Source organism: Bos mutus, chromosome 6 (genome assembly GCF_027580195.1).
Source record: "Bos mutus isolate GX-2022 chromosome 6, NWIPB_WYAK_1.1, whole genome shotgun sequence".
In the NCBI taxonomy this organism is placed as follows: Eukaryota; Metazoa; Chordata; class Mammalia; order Artiodactyla; family Bovidae; genus Bos; species Bos mutus.
Genome location: NC_091622.1, coordinates 70915881 through 70939931, shown reverse-complemented (window position 1 = coordinate 70939931; position 24051 = coordinate 70915881). Strand labels below are relative to the sequence as shown.

At 35.8% G+C, this 24051-nt stretch overlaps 1 protein-coding gene across 12 annotated transcripts in view; it reads left to right on the top strand.

The window, feature by feature from the left end:
- The window catches only part of CLOCK (clock circadian regulator), a 111255-nt gene that overhangs the window by 1813 nt on the left and 85391 nt on the right, over window positions 1–24051 (top strand). For 3 of the 12 annotated variants that reach the window (XM_070372421.1, XM_070372423.1, XM_070372425.1), the window contains exons 3-4: window positions 17623–17675; window positions 18319–18405. The exons of 6 other annotated variants lie outside the window; for them this stretch is intronic. The gene's annotated coding sequence lies outside the window, so the exon portion shown is untranslated. Of the gene's footprint in view, window positions 1–13858; window positions 13910–17622; window positions 17676–18318; window positions 18406–24051 lie in introns of those variants that run through there. 3 more of the 12 variants (XM_070372422.1, XM_070372424.1, XM_070372426.1) reach the window with 2 other exon arrangements.

Sequence of the window (24051 nt, the reverse complement as noted above, 5' to 3'; positions counted from 1 at the left end):
AGCTTTGTGTGTAATGACATGGAAAGATCTCCAAAGTATGTTATAAAGTGAAAAAAACAAGATATAGGACAGCGTGAATAATGTGCTACTTTGTGTGATAACGAGGCACCCATGGAATAGGAATATAAATTTGTGTTTGTTTTTATAAGTATAAAGAAACTGGCGGGGCAGGATAGTGGAGAATTGATAATGGTTGGGTAGAGGGAGGAGTTGGAGAAGGAAATGGCAACCCACTCCAGTATTCTTGCCTGGAGAATCCCAGGGACCGGGGAGCCTGGTGGGCTGCCGTCTATGGGGTCGCACAGAGTCGGACAAGACTGAAGTGACTTAGCAGCAGCAGCAGTAGCAGCAGCAGCAGCAGCAGAGGGAGGAGTAACCTGATGAGGGGATGGTGGGAAATGACACGTACACTGTATGCCTTTATATTTTAAAGTATTTGTGACTATATTAATTCGTAAACTAGATTAAACAAAAATCCTTCTCTCCAAAATAATTTGCTCAAAATAATTTCTTTCTTTCCTAATTTGTAGTAATTTTGGCCATTTTTAATATGGTTTCTCTTAGTGTTTTTTTTTTTTTTTTTTAAGGGGACACGACCTAAACTTGACAGAAAGTTTTAAGTATGGCTGTCTAGGCTCCAAAATGTTACAAATTTAACTTTTAAAAATGTTTAGTCATATTTTGCTAAAATATATGACATTATTTACATTTGACATTTTGGCTTATGCTGTGTTCAGAGCATAGTTTTTCCTGCTGCTTTTTTTCCCCCAGAAATCCTAGTTGTATACAATTTTACTTTTAGTCTTTTTAACCCCAAAGTTGTGATGACAAATAGTTGGAGAATATGAACTCTCCATTAAAATGACAATGGAATTGATTGTCTAGATAGTTTGCTTTTCAGATGGGGAAATACTTGCTCAAGGCAGTCAGACGTGAACTGCATGTAAATTTATATGTGTGTGTGTTTAGAGAGAGATCCTGTATGTAGATACAGTACTTACAGAGAATTAAAATTGAGAGTCAATGTTCTGTTGGTGCAAACGCTGAAATTTTTTTATGACTTAATGGATTGCTGAAAACAGTATGTAATTTCAGGGGGGAGGGTACTCAAAATTCCTCTGGTGGCTAATATCATATAATCAGAGTAGTGAATGTTGAGTAGTGGGAGACAGTTGCTATGGGCATTTTTGTTGTATAGCATTCCTTTTTATTTTGGAGGATAGGATAATTTTATTTCTCTTTGATCTGTAGGTCTCTGGTAGTCAAATTTCTGCAAATGGCATTTAATTTTCATTTGAATTCCATATAGATCTGTTCATTCTTTTTGAAAAACATTAAGTCAGTGTTCAGGAAAAATTTAAACATTGCAATGTATTTATAATAGGTGAAAGCGCTTTTTATATACTTCACTTCCATCTCATCTCTCCCCAGAGATAACTACTGTTACATTGTTATATAACCTTTGAGTTCTTTTTCTGTGTATTTACATTTACTTTTAATCTCAAAAATTAAGTTATCTTGATTGTCTGCTTTGTTAGTTTGTCTCTACTGTGAGCTCTGTTACTACTCTACAGGACAGGGAAATGACCTGGATTGGACATGTCAGAAAGTTAAGCAACTGAGCCTCTCGTGGTCCTCTGACTTGAACCTAAGCATACTTTGTCTTTAAATGAGAGACATTGATTTACTTGGAAGGAATCCAGCTGGGGAAACAAGAGAAGACTAGCTTTTTGGTCTGGTTTTTGGTTTAATGACAGTAGACAAGTTGTATACATACTTCTCAGAACATTACCTTTCTAATAGTTCCAGAGGTGTTTTTTGGTTGTTGTTTTGTTTCATTTTGTTTTTAAACTGAGCTGAGAATAATTACTAAGACTTCATTCTTTTTAGGTGATAGAGTTGGCTATTAGTCAAGACTCTCTACTAACCTGTGAGATACATAGAGGATGCAGTACAGTTGACCCTTCCCTGAAGAGTTGGACATGACTGAGTACACTGCTGCTGCTGCTGCTAAGTCACTTCAGTCGTGTCCAACTCTGTGCGACCCCATAGACGGCAGCCCACCAGGCTCCCCCGTCCCTGGGATTCTCCAGGCAAGAACACCGGAGTGGGTTGTCATTTCCTTCTCCAATGCATGAAAGTGAAAGGTGAAAGTGAAGTTGCTCAGTCGTGTCTGACTCTTAGCGACCCCATGGACTGCAGCCCACCAGGCTCCTCCATCCGTGGGATTTTCCAAGCAAGAGTACTGGAGTGGGGTGCCATTGCCTTCTCCGGACTGAATACACACACACCCTTAAAAGAGCATGTGTGTAATGATTGTAACCCAAGTTAGGAAATGATAGATTCTGGAAGAAAAACATACCTAAGGTTTGTAAGACTGTTTCCAGCTTTTTATTTTTGTGGGCATGGAGTTTGAATGAAGAGTAGAGATTTTTCATGGCATTTAAAATAGGAAAGGATAAAGCAAATTTAGCTTGTCTTAGCTCTTATGGGGTAAGAAAGTAAGGAGTTAAGTTGTGTCCTCATAGCAGGCACTAACTGCTGGCTTATTTTTGTTTTTTTACTCTCTCCCACCAGAACCATTTGATGTTTTACTTGATAATTATAGCTTCTCTTAGATTTCAGGATTTGGAGAATAGGAGATTTAAGTCTGCTGGTTAACTGTTGTCTGCCATCTAATGTTTCAGGCAATGTTAGTATTAAAAGTAAATTGTTTTTTCCTATCATTTTTTTCCTCAAAGCACATATTTAATGTACTCGCTCCCCCATATTTTTACTTCTTGTGCTGTGTCAAATAAAATACTTATTTTCTGAAATATTTTAAACTGTGAAGGCAAACAGCATTATGGTGAAAAATCTGTCAAAGTTCCTCATTACAGCAAAATTACCTTCTATTGTTTGTATTTCTTTCCAGTTCTTTGCAGATGCATGAAGTTAAAAAAAAAAAACTTTCGTAGTTTCTTGCAGGCATTGTCCCAGTATTGTACTTTATATTTTATCCTTTTCTGAGTCTAAAATTTTAGGTGGCATTGAATGAATTATAGAAAACTTTTTAGTGTCAGAACAATTTAATCTTACTAATTGAAATTGTTAAAATGGCATTTATATTTATAGATTACTTTACAACCATCTGTTAGTCATTTTTATAGCTCTGTTGGGTGTAACTTCTGTGAATTAGGTGGGTAAGAGATTCCTGTTTTTCTCTATGCTTTTGATTATATGAATATTAGATTACCTAAGCTCATCCTTGTAAGTATAATCTCATCTTTGAGTTATTACTTGTTTTAAGTGTGTATTTCACAAAGATGTAATTCTACTTACTATTTTAAGTGTTAGAAGTTTACAGAAAAATCACTTTTAAAAAATAAATTTTTATGTATTATTTTTAACCTTTATAAGATACTGTTTAGAATGTGATTTACATTTTATTTTTCAGAAATATTTCTGAAAAACAGAGTAGGTATCTATGAAGCAGTTTGAACACACTCCATTAAAATTTAAGCTATAATATTTTTTACAGAGAGTTTGTTTGATTGCTTCAAAACTTCCTTAAAAGGAAAATCCTAATACTAAGAAAGAATACTTTCACCCAAAGAACTTACATTACCTTTCTGTAGGATTTCTGTGACATTTTATACAACTCTTAGGTATCTGTATCCTCTAGATTAAGTCAGGGAGAAAAACTGCTTAACCTGTTTTCAATAGAAAATAGATATAATACTAAAGCTCAGTACAGTAGTTTCAATGTGTCTTCTGTTGTCATTTTTTGGAAGTTACATGTTTTCTCAGGTTTCTGTGACTATTTTGATAGCAACTGTTTTTTACTTTTTTCTTTTTTGTCACAAAAATAGGAAGATTTTAGGTGTTTATTTCTTCTGTTCATTTATTTTCAGTGACATGATCAGATCATTAAAATATCTGGTTTTATGTTGAATAAAGATTATTATTATTTATTGCCTGAAATTTAATAACAGCAAACTATTTTAACAAGATCTTAATTACTTACGTCTGTAGCTTGGTGTAGTGATTAAGAGTGCAGGGCTCTACAGTTAGCCTGCTTGGCATTCACATCCTGGCTTTATTACTAGTGATTGGACAAATGTTACCTCAATTTCTCATCTATGAAATGACAATAATGCTAGTTCATAATATTATGTGAGGATTAAACAGTACATACAAATTATTTAGAACAATGAGTATCATATAGTTAATTGTTCAATAAAAAATGTTAGCTGTTACTATTTCTGTTGTTTTGCTACTTTCATAGTGTGTACCAAACATGGCTCTTGTTTTTTGGGAGGAGAATCCTAATTTCCGTAAGTTGCTTAGAATTTTGTTTCTAGGTAGAGAATTTGAGAGTGTGTGTGTTAAGTCACTTCAGTCGTATCCGTTTCCTTGCGACCCCATGGACTGTAGCCTGCCAGACTCCTCTGTTCATGGGATTCTCCAGGCAAGAATATGGGAGTGGGTTGCCATTTCCTTCTCCAGAATTTGAGAGTACTTGACCTTTTTATGTAACTTAGAACAATGAAATGTTATTAGAAAATGTTGCCAAGATGCTTGGTATTGCATATTTCTCTGAAATCCCTTTGCCAAGTAGAGTTTTGAAAGACTGGTGATTTGTTTTTCCTATGTTGAAACCTAAATTTTAGTTGAAATAATATTAGAGGTTACTTTGGAAAAAACCCACAAATTAAAATGCAAAATGTTAGAACTCCGATTTTATTTTATAACTTATATAGTTCTATAGAAATTTCATAGATTTTTATTAGATGCAGGAAGAGAAATGAGTAACATTAATTAATGGAAAAAGCTGTTTTCTTACTTGATAATTTTTGTCTCCATCAGAAGTGGTTGATGATATACTGTATTTTTCATTATAAAGGTGCCTGTTTCACGTAGAGTTTGTGTGAGACAAATTTATATTGTTTAGCCTCTTTTTAGACTTGATCACATTATTATATATTTTTTTTGAGTCTTTTACTTGTCAGAGATGATCATTAAGATTTTTGGTTGTTTTTTTTTGCTTTGAAAATAGTTTTGTGGTTTTTATAAAAATGAATCTTGTTTCTTGGAAAAGAGTTGAAATATTAAAAACTACAAAGAAAATCTGTGATTAAAAAAAATTACCCAAAATCCCAGGGATGAAGCTCTCTGTTAATATTTTTTTTTCAGCATTTTCTAGGGTAGTTGGGGTGTGTTTGTGTGTATACATGTATGTGTTAAAATTTTATGGCAAGTGGAATAAAATGCAGTTTTATAAACTACTTTTTTCCTCTCATCATGTTTTCTGAATATCTTTAGTTGTAAATTTATATTTCATTATTTTTTATCTTTGTTGTTGTGTAGTCACTGAATTGTGTTTTCTCTCGCACCCCCATGGACTGTAGCTGCCAGGCTCCTCTGTCCATGGGATTTCCCAGGCAAGAGTACTAGAATGGATTGCCATTTCTTTCTCCAAGAGATCTTCCTGATCCAGGGATCAAACCCAAAGTCTCCTGTGTTGCAGGCAGATTCTTTTACCACTGAGCCACCAGGGAAGGCCTTTTTTTTTTTTAATTTAGTTTTAGTTTTTTACTTTGTTTTCAGTTGACCTTTGAGCAACGTGGCAGTTAGGGGCGCTAACTCTCTGCTTGATTGGAAAAGTAAAAAATCCACGTATAACTTATAGTTGGCCCTTTTTGTGGTTCCTCAGTATCCAGTGTTCCCCATTCTTTGATTCAAGCAATCACAGTTCATGTGGTACTCAAGTATTTATTGACTGTTCGGAAAAAATCTGGGCACAGGTGGACCTAGGGAGTTTAAACCTGTGTTAATCAGGGGTCTATTATAGTTACATCTTTGCTAATAATAGCTGAGTTTGACTTCTCTTTGAATCATCTGTTTTGCATTCCTTTTTATCACTCCTGTTTTGCTCTTTTTTGTGTGTTAGTCTAATTTTTCCCCATTTTCCCTATTAATTCGTTAGTTATACTTTCATTATACCATTAAGGGTTATTCTTGAGGTTGCATACAATAAGCATACTTGACTTACAATGCAAATTATTTATAATACAGATAGTTCAAATTATTACTTTTACCGTTCTCCAATAATGACTGTTTCTTACGCATTAACTCATATGCCAACCTTTTTGCATTATTACCATTCTGCATTTATTTATACTTTTAAACGCCAGAGAACAGTATGCTTTTGGACAATTTTTGTTCATATTTACCCTTTCCAGGGTTCTCCTTTCTTACATTTTCTGTGTTTCTGTCTGGGTTCTTTTTCCTTCTGTCTGAATAGCTTCTTTTAGTAGTATGTGTTTTAATACTGGTCTACCTGCTGACAGTGAGTTTTTCCTTTTTTGTTTGTTGAAAACATCTTAATTTCACCTTTTTAAAATAATATTTTCACAGGGTATAGAACGCTACATTGATAGTTATTTTATTGTCTTCTTTCTGTTTAAGTCTTATTGAAGGTAATGTATCAGTGTATGTCTTGCTAATAATAATGTCTTCTATTTTTCTCAAAGGACTTCTCAGAATACTTTTTCTTCTCTTATTTTTTTAGCAATTTGATTGTGACGTGTTGAGGTGTGGTTTTCTTTGTATTTTGCTTAATATTCCTAGAGCTTTTTTGAATATGTAGCTTGGTGCCCTTTAGTTTTGGAAAGTTCTCTGTCATTACATCTTCAATTATTGCTTCTGCCTGTCTCATCCTTTATGGATTCTAATTTAAACATTTATTACACTCTATCTTCATGTTTCAAATGTCTCTTAAAAATTTTTTTTCTCTCCATACTTCAATTGGATATCTTATAATGAACTATCTTATAGTACACCAAAAACTACCTTATTTTTCTCCAAGTGAAAATGTTGTGTTAATTTTACATTATAACTTTGAGTTTTAAAACATTCATTGATCCTGTTTTATAGATTTTTAATAAACTCCAGTTCTCTTGAACATACTGATTTTAATTGTGTACATACTTGTCTATTAAATAATTTCAGTATCTGCATCTTTCATTCATCTACATACATTGTTTTCCTTTTGATTGTTTTTCAGGTGGTTGTGGGATTCTTTCTCTCTGTACGTTGACAGGTGTTTCAAAGAACTTGCCCATTTCGTCTAAGTTGTTGAATTAGTAAAGTTGTTTATATCTTAAATAAGTGAAGTAAGTGAAGTTGCTCAGTCGTGTCTGACTTTGGCGACCCCATGGACTGTAGCCTGCCATGCTCCTCCGTCCATGGGATTTTCCAGGCAAGAGTACTGGAGTGGATTGTCCTTTAAATAGCTGTAGAATATATTGTGAGTGTAATATCAGTATAATCTACAGAGATTTGATATCATTTCTGATGTTGATAATTTGTGTCTTCTGTCTTTTTTCCCTGATCAGTCTGGCTTGAGATTCATTAACTTTTATTAAGACCTTGAAGAACCAGCGTTTGGTTTAACTGATTTCCTCTAGTTCTCCTGTTTTTTGTTTCCTTATTCCTTCTCTGATCTTAATTCCTTTCTTTAACTTACTTTGAGCTTAGTTTGTTTTCTTTTTCTAGTTTCTTAAGATAGAAGCTGAGGTCATTAATTTGTGATCTTTTCCCCCTAATATATGTGTGGTATAAATTTCCCTTAAATATTGCTTACCAGTTTTAATATATTTATATATATTTTATTTTCATTCAGTTCAGAATATTTTTTAATTTACTTTTTGATGTCTTCTTTGGCCGGTAGATTATTTATATTATTTAGTCTCCAAAAATTTGAGGGTTTTCCAGAGATCTGTTATTTTTAAGTTTATTGTGATGAAAGAATATACGTTTATAACTTGGATCTTTTTAAATTTGTTGAGATTTGTTTTATGGCCCAGGATATGATCTTAGTAAATGCTCCATGTGTGCTTGAAAATAATTTGTATTCTGTTGTTGGGTGGAGTGTTCTATAAATATCAATTAGGTCAAGTTGGTTGATTATTTTTGTTTATGTCCTGTAATTTTTTATTGAATGCCAGACATTGTGAATTAAAAAACAAAATAAAGCAAGCATTACCAAGTATGTTCTGCCAGAGGGTGTTTACTTTTTCTTTCAGGCAGATAGAATAGGGAGCCAGTCACTTTAATTTATGTGAAGGCTGGGTTGCTATTTGAGTAGTTTGGTGATACTCTTCTTTATGTTATTTATAGGGTGTGGTTTTCTAAGACTTTCATTTCAAAGCCTGGTAGTCTTTATCCCCTTGGTAGTGCCAAACATGGGAAATTTCACTTTGCTTCTCAAGTTTTTCAGTTATTATTTAGCTTTTTAACCCTGCATTGTTTAAAATTAAACAAATATCCTTGAGTTTGAGGTCCCTGCAAGTTTCCCATTTTTGTTACTTCAGCCTTGTGTGAACACCAAAAGCTTTCCTGACTTCTTGGTGCCTTAGCAGCAGCATTTCATACAGGCCAAATCTCAAGTTTTTCAGCCTTCACCCCATCCTATAATCTGGAAATACCCCCTGGGAAAAGACAACTGCAGATCATCTAAACACCTTGAAAAAATATCCCCTTCTTTGGAGTTGTAGACCTTATTGTCTCCCATGCTTTAAGGACATCTCTGTACTGCCTTTAAAAATATGATTTTTATAATTTATTTAGCTTTTCTAGTTGTTCTCAAGAAGGATATTGGCCTGCTGCAAACTGTTGCATCCTACTCGGATATAGACAACTCCTTGTTGCTGTTTTAATATTTTGGCTGTGGCTTGTGGGGTCTCAGTTCCACGACCAGGGGTCAGACTGAGGCCATGGCAGCAGTAGTGCCAAATCCCAACACTAAGCCACCAGGAAACTCCTTCCCTGTTGGTTTTTAAAGCTTCACAGAAGAACTAAATTTTCATGAGCAATTTTGTATTAAACATTCTTCTTGTAGGCTTTAGGTAGTGGGGTTTTAGTTTCAGACCTAGTAAAAAAAAGCCAAATTTAAGAAAAAAAAAGCAGATTTATTGGGATATAATTTTTATATGTTAAAATTCACTCAATGTAAGTATACATGTTGAATTTTCATAGATGTATACGTTTTTGTGACCACTACCACAATCAAGATACAGAAAGTTCCTATCAACCTGAAAAGTTCTCTCTCCCTTGTTGTTGTTCAGTCGCTAAGTTGTATCTGACTCTTTGTGACCCCATGAGCTGCAGCATTCCAGGCTTCCGTGTCCTTCACTATCTCCTGGAGTTTGCTCAAACTCATGTCCATTGAATCAGAGATGCCATCCAACCATCTCATCCTCTGCTGTCCCCTTCTCCTCCCACCTTCAATCTTTCCCAGCATCAGAGTCTTTTCTAGTGAGCCAGTTCTTAGCATCGGGTGGCCAAAGTATTGGAGTTTCAGCTTTAGCATCAGTCCTTCCAATGAATATTCAGGACTCATTTCCTTTAGGATGGACTGGTTGGATCTCCTTGCAGTCCAAGGGACTCTCAAGAGTCTCCTCCAACACCACAGTTCAAAAGCATCAATTCTTCGGCGCTCAGCTTTATTTATAGTCCAACTCTCACATCCATACGTGACCACTGGAAAAACCACAGCTTTGACCAGATGGACCTTTGTTGGCAAAGTAATGTCTCTGCTTTTTAATATGCTGTCTAGGTTTGTCATAACTTTTCTTCCAAGGAGCAAGTGTCTTTTAATTTCACGGCTGCAGTCACCATCTGCAGTGATTTTGGAGCCCCCCAAAATAAAATCTGTCACTGTTTCCATTGTTTCCCCATCTATTTACCATGAAGTGATGGGACCAGATGCCATGATCTTAGTTTTCTGAATGTTGAGTTTCAAGCCAGCTTTTTCACTCTCCTCTTTCACTTTCATCAAGAGGCTCTTTAGTTCTTCTTCACTTTCTGCCATAAGGGTGATGTCATCTGCATATCTGAGGTTATTGATATTTCTCCCGGCGATCTTGATTCCAGCTTGTGCTTCCTCCAGCCCAGCGTTTCTCATGATGTACTCTGCATATAAGTTAAATAAGCAGAGTGACAGTATACAGCCTTGACATATGCCTTCCCCAATTTGGAAGCAGTCTGTTGTTCCATATCCAGTTCTAACTGTTGCTTCTTGACCTGAATACAGATTTCTTAGGAGGCAGGTCAGGTGGACTGGTATTCCCATCTCTTTAAGAATTTTCTCCATGTCTTCCAATCCACAAACATAGATTTTCTTTTGATTTCTTTTAGCTATATTTTATAGTTTTCATTGTACACGCTTTCACCTCTCTGGTTAACTTTATTTCTACATTTTTTTTGGGGGGTGCTATTGTAAATGTAGTTGTCTACTTAAATTTCTGTTTTGAATTGTTCATTAGTAATGTTTAGCAACAGAACTGATTTTTGAATGTTTGAGTTTGTATTGGGCAACTTTGCTAAAATCATTTATTTGTTTTAATCGGCTTTTTACGTGTGAAATCTTTAGGGTTTTCTGCATATATGATCATACGATCTGTGAACAGAGGTAGTTTTTTGCTTCATCCTTCCATATTTGAATGACTTTTGTTTCTCTTCTTGCCTAATTGCCTTAGCTAGGATTTCCAGCTCTATGTTGGATACAAGTAATGCAAATAGGTATCCTTGCTTTGTCCATAATTTTTCAGTTTTCTTTCAGTCCAGAAGCTTTCATTTTTTATTATTGAATGATGTTAGCTATGACTATTTCATATATGGCTGTTGTTATGTTGAGGTGGTTTGCTTCTGTTTCTAGTTTGTTTAGTGTTTTTATTGTGAAAGAATGTTTGATGTTGTCAAATGCCTTCATTACTTGAAGTCATCTTCCCCACCATCTTCATTCGGTTGATGTGGTATATGACAGTGGTTGATTTTCATGGTTTAAATCATCCTTGCATTCTGGGTATAAATAACCACTTGATCATGGTGTATAATCCATTTAATGTGGTATTGAATTTGATTTGTTAGTATTTTGTCTGAGGATTTTTGCATCAGTATTCATCAGGAATATTGGTCTGTATTTTTTTTGTGTTGTGTCTTTTTCTGCTTTTGGTATCAGAGTAGTACTGGCATCATGAAATGAGGTGAAAATGTTCCTTCCTGTTTAATTATTTGGAAATGTTTGAGGAGGATTGGTATATTTTTTAAATGTTATGGAGAATTTTTTCCTGTGAAGCCACCTGGTCCTAGGCTTTTCTTTATTGAGATCTGCTTTTATTTCTTGATTTATTGTCATTGTTCAGTCTCTCAGTTGTGTCCAACTCTTTGCCACTCCATGGACTGCAGCATGTCAGGCTTCCCTGTTCTTCACCGTCTCCTGGAGCTTGCTCAATCTCATGTCCATTGAGTCAGTGATGCCATCAAACCATCTCATCCTCTGTCGTCCCCTTCTCCTCCTGCCTTCAATCTTTCCCAGCATCACGGTCTTTTCTAATGAGTCAGCACTTCACATTAGGTGGTACTGAAGCTTCAGCTTTAGCATCAGTCCTTCCAATGAATATTTAGGATTGATTTCCTTTAGGATTGACTGGTTTGGTCTCCTTGCTCTCCAAGATTATTCTCAAGAGTCTTCTCAAGCACCACAGTTCAAAAGCATCAGTTCTTCAGTGCTTAGCCTTCTTTATGGTCCAACTCTCACAACCATACATGACCACTGGAAAAACCATAGCTTTGACTATACAGACCTTTGTCAGCAAAGTAATGTCTCTGCTTTTCAATATGCTGTCTAGGTGTGTCATAGCCTTTCTTCCAAGGAGCAAGTGTCTTTTAATTTCATGGCTGCAGTCACCATCTGCAGTGATTTTGGAGCCCAAGAAAATAAAGTCTGTTTCCATTTTTCCCCCATCTATTTGCCATGAAGTTACGGGACCAGATGCCATTATGTTAGTTTTTTGAATGTTGAATTTTAAGCCAGCTTTTTCAGTCTCACCTTCATCAAAAGGCCCTTTAGTCCCTCTTCGCTTTCTGCCATAAGGGTGGTGTCATCTGCATATCTGAGGTTATTGATGTTTTTCTGGCAATCTTGATTCCAGCTTGTGCTTCATCCAGTCCAGCATTTCTCATGACGTACTCTGGATATAAGTTAAATAAGCAGGGTGACAATTTATAGCCTTGATGTACTCCTTTCCCAATTTTGAACTGGTCCATCGTTTCATGGCCAGTTCTAACTGTTGCTTCTTGACCTGCATACAGGTTTCTCAGGAGGCAGGTAAGGTTTATTTCTTGATTAATTCACTTTAAATTATTCTCTTGATTTTGCTGAGAGTGGTGAGGATTTAGCTTACTTTTGCTGTCCTTAATCACTCATCTCTCTTCATCCCAAAGTTTGAAACAGTATAATGTTTTCATTTGGTACCTGTGCAGTTGTAAATAAAATGTTTCTTAGACATTATATTTTAAATTCCTACTATGTAAGATAAGGATAGTAGGGCCTTTATCCATTTCTCTATCTTGTCTTTTCTTCTCCTTCACTTTCATTTCTACCTTTTCTTTTGTGTTTGACCAGGTTGATCACATAACATTTTTTTCTGTTGTATAATGAGATTAAGACATTGCAGTGGGTAAGACTCCATGCTCGCAATGCAGAGGGCACAGGTTTGATCCCTGGTGGGGGAACTGAGACCCTGCATGCTGCATGGTATGGCCAAAACAAAACAAAAACATTCAGGCTTTTCAGTAGGTTGATTCTAAAAGCTGAACACAATAAATTACAGTTACTCATTGAGCTGTTTGTTTTTCATGAGTACAAAGTTATAATGGAACTCAAAAAAAATAGGATATCAAGGTAAGTTTGGTTATCTTAGGGCAAATTTTTTCACAATCATGCGACTAGTTTGCCTTATATTCTGAGTTGTTTGTTTAATCTTGTTCATCTTCACCTCCTGCAGTCTGTAATTACCTTTTTTTCTTTGGTAGAAATGTTTCCTGCTTGAATCACAGTATCTTATTTGTTGAAAAGAATCCCTGGTTTTCCTAGAGACATCCCTTTTAGAGTTTTCCTACTTCTTCCTTCAGTCTTCGTAAGAAGGAAGCCTGCTGAGTATCTAACATTCTGAGATATTCTTCCACTGCATTTCTGGGTTAGGTTTATTGTTCCTTAGATATCGCATCTTCCTGTTTCATGGCATTCTCCTTCTTTTTGCTGGAATATGTTCCAAATTAACATCAATATACAGGATACTTAAGATGAAACATTCTTGAATGCCTAAACATGGCTTTTACCTGGTTCATAATTGCTTGATAGTTTGAGTGTAGAAATTTAGATTCAGAGTGAATTTCCTTTTGAACTTAGGAGCTTTTCTCTGTTCTGTTTAGATCAAGATGGTAGGAAATCTGATGCTACTCTGAGTCTTGTTATATTTTTATAACCCTTTCCCTCTCTCTCTTTGGAAACTTTAGTATCTTACTGTTGTCTTTGTAGTTCTGGAATTTTATAGTTACATATCTAGGTATATGCCCAGTAGGTCACTGTGTCTGACTCTTTTTGCGACCCCATGGGCTGTAGCCTGCCAGGCTCCTCTATCCATGGAATTTTCCAAGCAAGAATATTAGAGTGGTTGCCATTTCTTCCTGCAGGGGATCTTCCCAACCCAGGGATCGAACCCACATTGCCTGTGTCTGCTACATTGGCAGGTGGATTCTTTACCATTGTGCCCTCAGTGAAGCCCTGTGTCTAGGTATGAGTTGTTATTCTATCTGAATTCTCTGGAGTTGATAGACCTTTTCCATTGAAATGCCGGTGTTTCCGTTCAGGTATGGGAAATGTTCTCACTGTTTTTTGGTAATATTTCTTGGTTTTCTATGTTCTTTCACTTTGGAATGCTCATCAGCAGAATATTGGCTTTCTGGTTTGATCCTTATGTCATATCTCTTATGTTTTCTGTCATTGCCTTTTTATTCCTTATTTTTACAGATTTCTTTGGCTATATGTTCCTGCTTTTCTGTGAATGTCTGTAAGCAGATTGTAAGTATTCCAGTACCTTTGCTTATTTTCTGTTTGTATTATTTCAGGAGGCAACATGGTGTAGTTGTTAAAAGCATATATAATAGAACTAGACTGCTAGACTGTGTCTGTTAAGATTCCAGCTCCACTACTTAATAACCATATGACCTTAGGTAAATTATTTAACCTTTCTCTGCTCTGTTTCTGAACTATGAAATGAGGATAACTACTTTGTGGGCAAAGGAGTTCATATTTGTAAAGTATTTACAACAATTCTGGGTGTTGTAAAATCTGTATCATTGTAGCATTCTGTTTTTGTTTCATTGAATGCAGTTTCTTTAGGAGTGTCTTAAGGATATTTTAATTGTTTAATTCTTTTCTTCTGTACCTGAATACTTTGTGAGTCTTCTGGGGTTAATTTATTATTTACCTTTGTCTTTTTCTAGCTGTGGTTTTTCCTCATATGAAATGACATAGTTGACTCATGTATATTGCTACAGGAATGTCTTGATGACTTTCTATAGCTACAGTTGGGGTGTTTTTTTCTTGTTGGATAGGTGGGATTTTTTCCTAAGTGCTTTCTCTGTTTGAAAAGACTGGTTGGTAATTCTTAGTACATAGATGGAGTGTCTTGTCTGCTGGCAAGTTTAGGTTTAGAGCAGAAGAGCAGGGGACCTATTGTGATTCTCAGGAGCTTTCTATTTGTCGTATTGACAACAGACATGGCTAGGCACTAACATTCCTCTGGTTTCTTTATGAGCAGGTTGCCAGATTTCTGCTAGATTTCTTTAGAAAAGAGTGGTACAGTTTTTGGCTTAGGGGTGCCACTGGGCCTTGCCTAGCCAAGGAATGGGTGTAGAGAAAGGAGACAGGTAACTTTTTCCTAGGTCACTAGTATTCAGCCTCTTTATCTGCTAACTTGAGTCTAGAGTCTCAGAACGATGGACTCAGGCCTCCACGGTAGTCCCTGTGTGTGTGAATTTTGTACTGTGCTTTCCCTAGTTTTGCTTAACCTGTTAACACACTTTGGATCTTCTTTCCATTCTCTAGAAATCTACTGTGTCATTTCATCCCTTCATAACTTCCTACTCCATTCTTTTCATTGTTTTATAGATCTTAAACTTTTTGTACTTCTGTGCTGTCTTACCAGTAGGTATTCCAAAGGTGAAAGTGAGACAAAACTGTCATCATTATCTTTCATTCTTCAGGTTTTCTTTTTTTAAGGAAAAAAAAAAAAAGAATGAAAGGAATTGTCACTTCACTTCTAAATACTTCTGTAGTTAAAAAGTTCTGATTCAAACAATATAAAAACATATTTTGTTTTTTTTTCCTTTTATTTTTATTTTTTTAATTTTATTTTATTTTTAAACTTTACATAATTGTATTAGTTTTGCCAAATATCAAAATGAATCCATCACAGGTTATGTTTTTAATACCTCTAAGTGTTAGCTGCTCAGTTGTGTCCAACTCTTTGTGAGCCCACAGACTAGCCCACCAGCTCCTCTGTCCATGGGATTTCCGAGGCAAAAATACTGGAGTGGGTAGCGATTTCCTTCTCCAGGGGGTCTTGACCCAGGTATCAGACCCGGTTCTCTCACATTGTAGGTGGATTTTTTACCGCCTCAGCCACCAGGGAGGGTAAAATATTTCTATATGTTTTTTAAAAAGTAAAGATATGTTCTTACATAAACTCTATCATATCTAACCAAATTAACCATAGTTTCTTAATATTATATAATACCTAGTTCTTACTCAGATCTTTTCCAGTTGTTTGAAAAATACCTTTTTATATTGTTTGAATCAGAATTCAGATGGGATATTACCAGTTAGTTGTTATGTTTCTTGAGTCCTTTTTTTCTTAAGAGTACAGTTTATTCGGGAGAAGAGTGATATTGGTTTGTAGATCACCGTTGATAGAAAATGTTTGTACCAGCTATGTATTACACAATTCTGCTCCAGTTTCTTAAGAATTCAAAATCTTCCTCAAATAACATACGCTTTTGTTTTAATGGAATACATAACAACAGTAGTACAGAATAGAATGATGAACTCTCAGCTTTAATAACTGTCAACTCAGGACCTGTCTTGTTTCATCTGTACCTTCAGCTGTGTACCTTCTCCTGAATCTGTTTGAAGCATATTCCACATCTAATTCATCTGCAAATATTTCTAAGTGTGTGTGTGTGTGTGTGTGTGTTATATATATATATATATATATATATATATATATATGAAACTAGGTCAGTTCTATAAAATATTTCTCATTCTGAATTTATCTGGTTTCTTCTTCTTGATGTCATTTTACTTCTTTTCTGTATTGATTTAAATGGAACGTTTGCTCTAAAGCAGTGTTTCTCAAGCTTTTTTTTCATTATTACTCCTTTAAAGGCCCTTTTTAGACATTTTTTTTTCCTTTATTGTCTGCTCCATGAGACCCAAGAGTAGAGCATTGTGCTTTGGAAGGCAAGAAACCGTTTTAATTTCTACTGAAGATTTTTTTCACCCCTGGATGTGACACTGCAACTGTTAAGAATATACAATATAAAGATTTGATACTGTAGTTTGACTCTTTGTTGTTGTTCTTTAGTCGCTAAGTTATGTTTGATTCTTTGTGACCCCATGAACTGCAGCATGTCAGGCTTCCCTGTCCTTCACTATCTCCTGCAGTTTGCTCAAACTCATGTTCATTGAGTCGGTGATGCCATCCAGTGATCTCATCCTCTGTTGCCCCCTTCTCCTCCTGCCCTCAGTCTTGCCCAGCATCAGGGTCTTTTCCAGTGAACTGGCTCTTAACATCAGGTCACCAAAGTATTAGAGCTTCAGCTTCAGCATCACTCCTTGCAGTAAATATTCAGTGTCAATATCCTTTAGGATTGACTGGTTGGATCTCCTTGCAGTCCAATAGACCCTCAAGAGTCTTCTCCAGCACCACAATTCGAAAGCATCAATTCTTTGGCACTCAACTTTATTATGGTCCAGTTCTCACATTTGTACTTTACTATAGAAAAACTGGAAAAAGCAAAGAGTTTGATTCTTTACATAAGAACATTTTATAAGTAGGATATGTTATAAAAATGTAATTGCTAGGGGGTATCAATTTTCATTTCAGTGAGTAAAACTCCATGAGGGCAGGAATTTGGTGTTTTTTCCCTGTTATCATTGGATATGTAGAACCTATCATAGTAAGTGAATGAATGAACAAGGAACAGAATTTCCAACTCCTTGTCTAACGGAACTGCTAGTTAAAAGAGAAATAACCCAATTAATGTGAAATCTTTTGTTTTTGTTAATCAATCTTTAAAATAGTACTTTTCCTATTGAAGGGTAATTAAAATTCTTTTAATATGGTGGAAAGAAGTATCTTTAACATTTCTAATAATTTTCATTTCAATTGTTAATAAAAATTAATGATGATAATTGGACTGTTCATAAAACCATACTGGAAATAGAGAGTAATAAAAAGCACCTATCTCATAGGGATGTTGTGAGGATTAAATTAGTTAATACATGTAAAGCACTTACAACTAGACTTGACACATAATAAAATGCTTGACAACTATTCACTAGTAATTGAGGATGGTGCTGGGACTCTTCTTTTCCTTCATTTTGCAGGAGGGCTCCTGATGGTTAGTTGATCAGTTCTTCCATTCATAGTGAGGTTTTCTCTCAAGCCCTTGCAAAAGCTCCACAAAAGGATCATCCTCCTTAAGACTTTCCATCAACTTTCTTTCCAGGAGTCCTCTTCTAAGACCCTTGATGATAGAGGACTGAGAAGAGCTGCAGAATGGTAATTATATTGCAGTCAAGTGGTGAGGGCTTAAAATGAACTCTGCCTGTTAGCTCTGTGTGACTGAGTGATACAGGGCAAATTGTTTTAATACCTTGCTTTCTTCCTTTGGCCATGTCTCATCTCAGAGAATGACCTTCTCATCTCTTTTCTTACTCTGAGCAGCCATACTCGACTTCTTTTACTTTCACACAGATGCCATATCCTCTCCTACATCTGCCCCTTTGAACATGCTGTTCCCCTTAATGTAATATGTTCTTTCTCTCCCCTCCCCAGTTGCTTTATTTGGTCAGATCCTACTCATGCTTGCATTAATTGCCTCTTTTCTAGGAGACATTTTCTAATAAATTCCCACCAGACTAGTTTGTATCTCTGCCATGCTCCCCTTTCACACCATCATGGTTTTAAAACCTTTCATCCCATTTGGAGTAACCCTACAGACTGAGCTCCAGAGGGGTTGATAGAATCTGACGTGTTCATTGCTGCATCCCCAATTCCTGGCACATAGGAGACCTCAATTAATGTGGTATACTTGGATGGAAAAAAAAATACTGGCAGTATTGTTACTTAGAACTTGGTTAATATTATTTCCACAGCTGCCCTTGTTTCATGGATTTTTTTATTTTTTATTTTTCCTGTAAAGCTGCTGAAACTTAGAAGCTGATTTTGTCACAGTGTTAGATGCCTTTGGAAAATTCTGCATTCCTCTTAGATGAATCTTTACAACTTGGTGAGTTTCACTAGATATCTTCAGTCTTCATTTTGAGCTCAGAAGTATGCCTTCTCTTCTTGTTTTTTTTTTTTTCCTGACATAAATATTGGGTACAATGAGGTTTGCAATCTCCTTGCAAGGAGCATAGGACCAATTATTATAAAAACATTTAGAGCATAGACTGCTACCTTCTTTGATAGCTTTTATTTATCTTTAGAATTTTTATTCTCAAGAGAAGTGAAAAATTATTGAAAGATAATTGATATCCAGATGTATTTCAGCAGTTCTTGAAATTCTTAAAAGTTACCATCTGAAAGTAAGAGCTACAGTGTGTCTTTTTTTTGTTGTTGTTGTTGAGAGAAAGGTGATTTGCAAATGAATGAAAAGTAGAATAAGAATTATTTCATGTCAGGTTTTAGGTTTAGACATCCGTTGACTGAGGTAAAGACGGGCCAGTCACCTGCTACAACTCCAGCTTATAAGCAGGTCTGTCCATCCAGGGTTTGCACACTACCAAATCCAGTCTACTGCCTGTTTTGTATGACCTGTGAACTAAGAATAGTCTTTACATTTTTAAATGGTTGATGGAAAAAATTCCTGGAAGAAGAAGACTACTTTGCAATATGTTGAAATTATATGAAACTCAGGTTTACTGTTTATGAATAAAGCTTTATTAAAATACAGCCGATCTTAATTTTTTTACACATTGTGTATGGCTGTTTTCAGGCTATAGAGGCAGAGTTAGGGAGTTGCATCAGAGACCTTAGGGCCCAGAAAGCCAAAAATATTTACTTTATGACCCTTCATAGAGTAAGCTGGAGAAGAAAATGGCAACCCACCCCAGTATTCTTGACTGGAGAATCCCAGGGAAGGAGGAGCCTGATGGGCTGCCGTCTATGGGGTCGCACAGAGTCAGACACGACTGAAGCGACTTAGCAGCAGCATAGAGTAAGTTAGCTGACCTCTGTTCTACCTAGTTGGAAAAGTATTTATAGATTGAGTGCTAAGATAAGAAATGAGTTGGGGGAAATTAGAGGGAGGTAAGAGTTAATAACCAATTCTCAGTGACTGAACTTACACTTTTTTTCTATCTTGGGAAGTGTAATCCATATTCTCATTAGACCTGTGTTGCTGTTTTCAAGCAGGCAATAAGTTGATTCTGGTATTACTTCTCTTCTAAAGTGAATGTAAATGGACATATTAGGAAGAAAATTAAAATAGTACTCTCAGTTTTTTACCACGTTTTAGTGATACCACAATGTCTTAAGCAGTGCGTGTGTGCAAGTTGCTTCAGTTGTGTCCAGCTTTGCAACCCAGTGGACTATAGCCCGCCTGGTTCCTCTGTCCATGGGATTCTCCAGGCAAGAATACTGGAGTGGGTTGCCGTGCCCTCGTCCAGGGGATCTTCTCAACCCAGGGATCGAACCCACGTTTCTTATGTCTCCTGAATTGGCAGGCAGGTTCTTTACCACTAGCACCAGCTGGGAATCCTGCTTAAACAGACTGTCCTCTAAATCATGATTAAAAGAAGCAGATATCAAGCACACAAAAATAGTAGGTCATATTGCCTTGCTTAAGCCATACCCTCATGGGAAACAGCAGTGATAAAAATTAAGCCATTAATGAAAATTGGACTTAGTTATGTAATTTAGGGTTGGTAAATTTTGTGCTAGCCACCACGGTCATATGATTAACTCAAGTTAATAGAAAACCAGTGTAAATTGTGTTAAAGAATAATAAAAAAGTTCTAGCTAAACTGTAAAAAGCTATAGCTAAAATAAAAATAAACTACAGAAGTGACTTTAACAGTTCTTGATCACACGACAGCTAAGACTCAATCCAGGATTAGATAACCCATTATGCTTAGCCCTAAACTCAGATAATTACAGTAACAAAATTATTTGCCAGAGTTCTATTAGCAGTAGCTTAAAACTCGAGAGACTTGATGGTGCTTCATACCCCTCTAGAGGAGCCTGCTCTATGATTGATAAACTCTGATAAACCTCACCAGCATTTGCTAATTCAGTCTATATACTGCTGTTTTCAGCAAACTCTTAAAAAGGAATAATAGTGTAATTATTACACATAAAAATGTTAGGTCAAAATGTAACTTGTAGGATGGGAGGAAATGGACTATATTTTCTATTTCAAGAGCATGTTTCTCATTATACAAAAGTTTTTATGAAACTGAAAACCAAAGGAGGCTATGGTAGTAAATTAAGAATAGGGTGCCTAGTTAAATCAGGCCATCAAGCATGTACACTCCATCCATCACGCTCCTCAATTATTAATAATCTTTATAATCTCTTAGCAAGTACCAAACACATATGAGGAGATAAAGTATTACTGAGGGAAGCATACTAGAAAGTGTGCTTGAATAAATCAAAGGATAGCGTAAATAAAAGCACCTAGTTTATTTTACCCTCAGGAGTTTCATAGTTTATGGATACTTTAAATTTGTCCCAAATTTCCCACAAATTCAACTGTTATAAGCAGATTAGATAAATTATTCACCCAGTATTTAAAGTATAAGAGATGGAAATTTAAAAATTTGGAGTGCTATGTAGAAAATACTGTAAGGGCCTGATTTTTTAAAAAAAGCATTAAAAGTAATAAAAAAAACCCAAACCTTTCCCCTTTTACATTTTGTATAATGATTTAACTAGGAAATTTTTAACAAAGAACTTAAATCCCCAGAAGCCAGATGAGCTCCTTATGAACAGTTTATTAGAACAAACTCATCTATATAGCAAAATTCTGAGAAGATTTATAAGTAGAGGTGACAAGCCTAACAAGCCTGATGAGAGCTGGTTGTCCAAAAAAAAAAATCTTAAATCATAGTTCAACTTTACAAACTATTAAAAAATCAGAAATTTTAATGTATTTTTAAATGTTAATCTAAAAAGTTTCAACTCCTTAGAAACAGGATACAACCTTATCTAGAGAGTAAAAATAACACCATAGTTGCCTTAAAAAACAGCCATCGATTAAGCGTTCAAGCTTGGCAACACATTTACCTTAATACCAACAATAAATCGACTCCTAGTTTAATATTGGACTAGTCTATTAATTAAAAGAAACAGTAATGTTAATATGACTAACAGGAAATATTTCTTCTTGCATAAGCTTATATAAGTAATAGAATCACTGGTAGTTAACAACAAATCTAAGTCAGTGTTAAATTATTTATTAAAATTAGTCTCAACCTGACAGAGGTATGCACCTACCAAAAGATTTTAAAAAAGTAAAAGGAACTCAACAAGTACAAACCTTGCCTATTTACTGAGAGTATCACCTCTAGCCTGACTAGTATTAAAGGCACTGCTTGCCCAGTGACATCTATTATCCTGACCGTGAAAGGCAGCATAATCACTTGTTTTCTGAATAAAGACTTGTGTGAGTGGCCACACAGGGTTTTCTTATCTCTTAATCAGTGAAATTGACCTTCCTATGAAGAGGTGGGAATAACAAAATAAGACCAGAGGCCTGTACGGAGCTTTATTTAATTAATGCCCCCCCCCCACCCCACTACAATGAACTAAATCATCGTGGGATAATAAAACTTTTATATGGGTTAGCGGTTTTGTTTGGGATGATCTCAGAGAACAAAAAAGTCTCTGAATGATTAAAATTTAGACCAAATAGTCAAAATGTTTGATCCCTTACTGATCCAAAAAATTGATCAACGGAGCAAGTTATACTACAGATAACAGCATAGTCCTACTCTAGAGTTCATATCAACAGTAGGGTTTAGAATCTTGATGTTGGGTCAGGACATCCCAATGGCATAACCAGTATTAAATATTCATTTATTCAATAGTTAAAGTCCTATGTAATATGAGTTTACACCAGAGTAATCCAAGTCAGTTTCTATTATATATTTCTCCCAGTACAAAAAGATGAAAATAAGGCCTACTTTTCAAAAGCACCTTAAAACTAATTAATGATATAATCTTAATTCATGAAAACACCCTGCCAGAGAACACAGGTTAGACTGCAGAGCCTAGTAATTGTATAAAAAAATCGTTATTATTAGAGGTTCAACTCTCCTCCTAACAGAATGTTTAAAATTAACATTCTAACACTCTTCATCCTATTTCTTCTAGTCGTGGCATTCCTCACACTAATTGAATGAAAAGGTATTAGGTTACATACAACTTTGAAAAGAACCAAACTTCACTCACTCATATGGCCTACTATAGCCTATCACTGACACAGTTAAATTATTAAAGAACCACTATGACCAGCCAGTCTTCGATTTGCATATTTTTTATCACATCCATTCTAAAACTATCTAGTAGTATATACCTTTTGTGCAGCTTCTGTTTTTTCCTATGTAAGGAGTTTATCTGTAAAAGGACATTATCTGTTTCTATGAAGGAGCTATATCTGTTATCATATTTTTATGTAAAAGTACTAATATATTCCGAGAAGGCAATGGCAACCCACTCCAGTACTCTTGCCTGGAAAATCTCATGGATGGAGAAGCCTGGTGGGCTGCAGTCGGTGGGGTCGCTGAGGGTCGGACACAACTGAGCGACTTCACTTTCACTTTCCATTTTCATGCATTGGAGAAGGAAATGGCAACCCACTCCAATGTTCTTACCTGGAGAATCCCAGGGACGGGGGAGCCTGGTGGGCTGCTGTCTCTGGGGTCGCACAGAATCAGACACGACTGAAGTGACTTAGCAGCACTAATATATTATTTGGAAAGTAGCTGGTGACTGACTCAGTGGAACAAGGCTAGTATGTACATTGGGGATTAAGGAACATGGTCCCTTTTGGAGTCAAGGGATAGATTGGAGGATATTTTTAAGGAGTCTTCTACAGCCTGACAGAGGCAAATTAAGTCCTCTATTAGGAGATTTAAGATGACAATTTTAGAATCTGCCTTTCTTGTGCTCTTCTTTTCTGTGGCTTCCCTGGTGGCTCAGATGGTAAAGAATCTGCCTGTGATGTGGGAGACCCAGGTTCTTTCCCTGGGTTGAGAAGATCCCCTGGACAAGGAAATGGCAACCCACTCCAATATTGTTGCCTGGAGAATTCCATGGACAGAGAAGTCTGGCAGGCTTCTGTCCATGGGTTTGTAGAGTCAGACATGACTGAGCAACTATTACTAACTTCTTGTGTCTCTAGAACATTTCACAGTTCTGTGCAGTTTGACACATTTACCACTCTGCATCCTAGTTACTTTGTTTTCAGAATAGAGAAAAATAATACCTTTCCTGTCTGAAAGTAGGAATCTTAGGTTTGCTAAATTATAAGTTTCTTAAGGGTGAGTACCATGCCTAATTTTTTTTTAAACTACTGATCTCTTTGTAGCTATTGTAGATCTGGCACGTAGTTGGCACAGAGTCAATGTTTGTTGAGTAAAAGTACACGATATCTTATATCTCAAATAGCTATTCTTTCTATGCATGATCACAATAATTCCAGTTCATTTAAAGATTTGCTTACCGGGATTAGGTGTCTTTTTATTACTGTAGGAGAGAATTTTGATGAAAACAGTAATTTTTTCTGAATCCATTTCTGAATTCATTCCTTACAGATAGCTATCAAATCATTGGCCAGATTTGTCTGTTAAATTAATAATTTTTAATTTTTCTAAGTTACAATAATTTTTGACATCTTGAGGATAAGATTTAGCAGTATCAAATCTGGAAA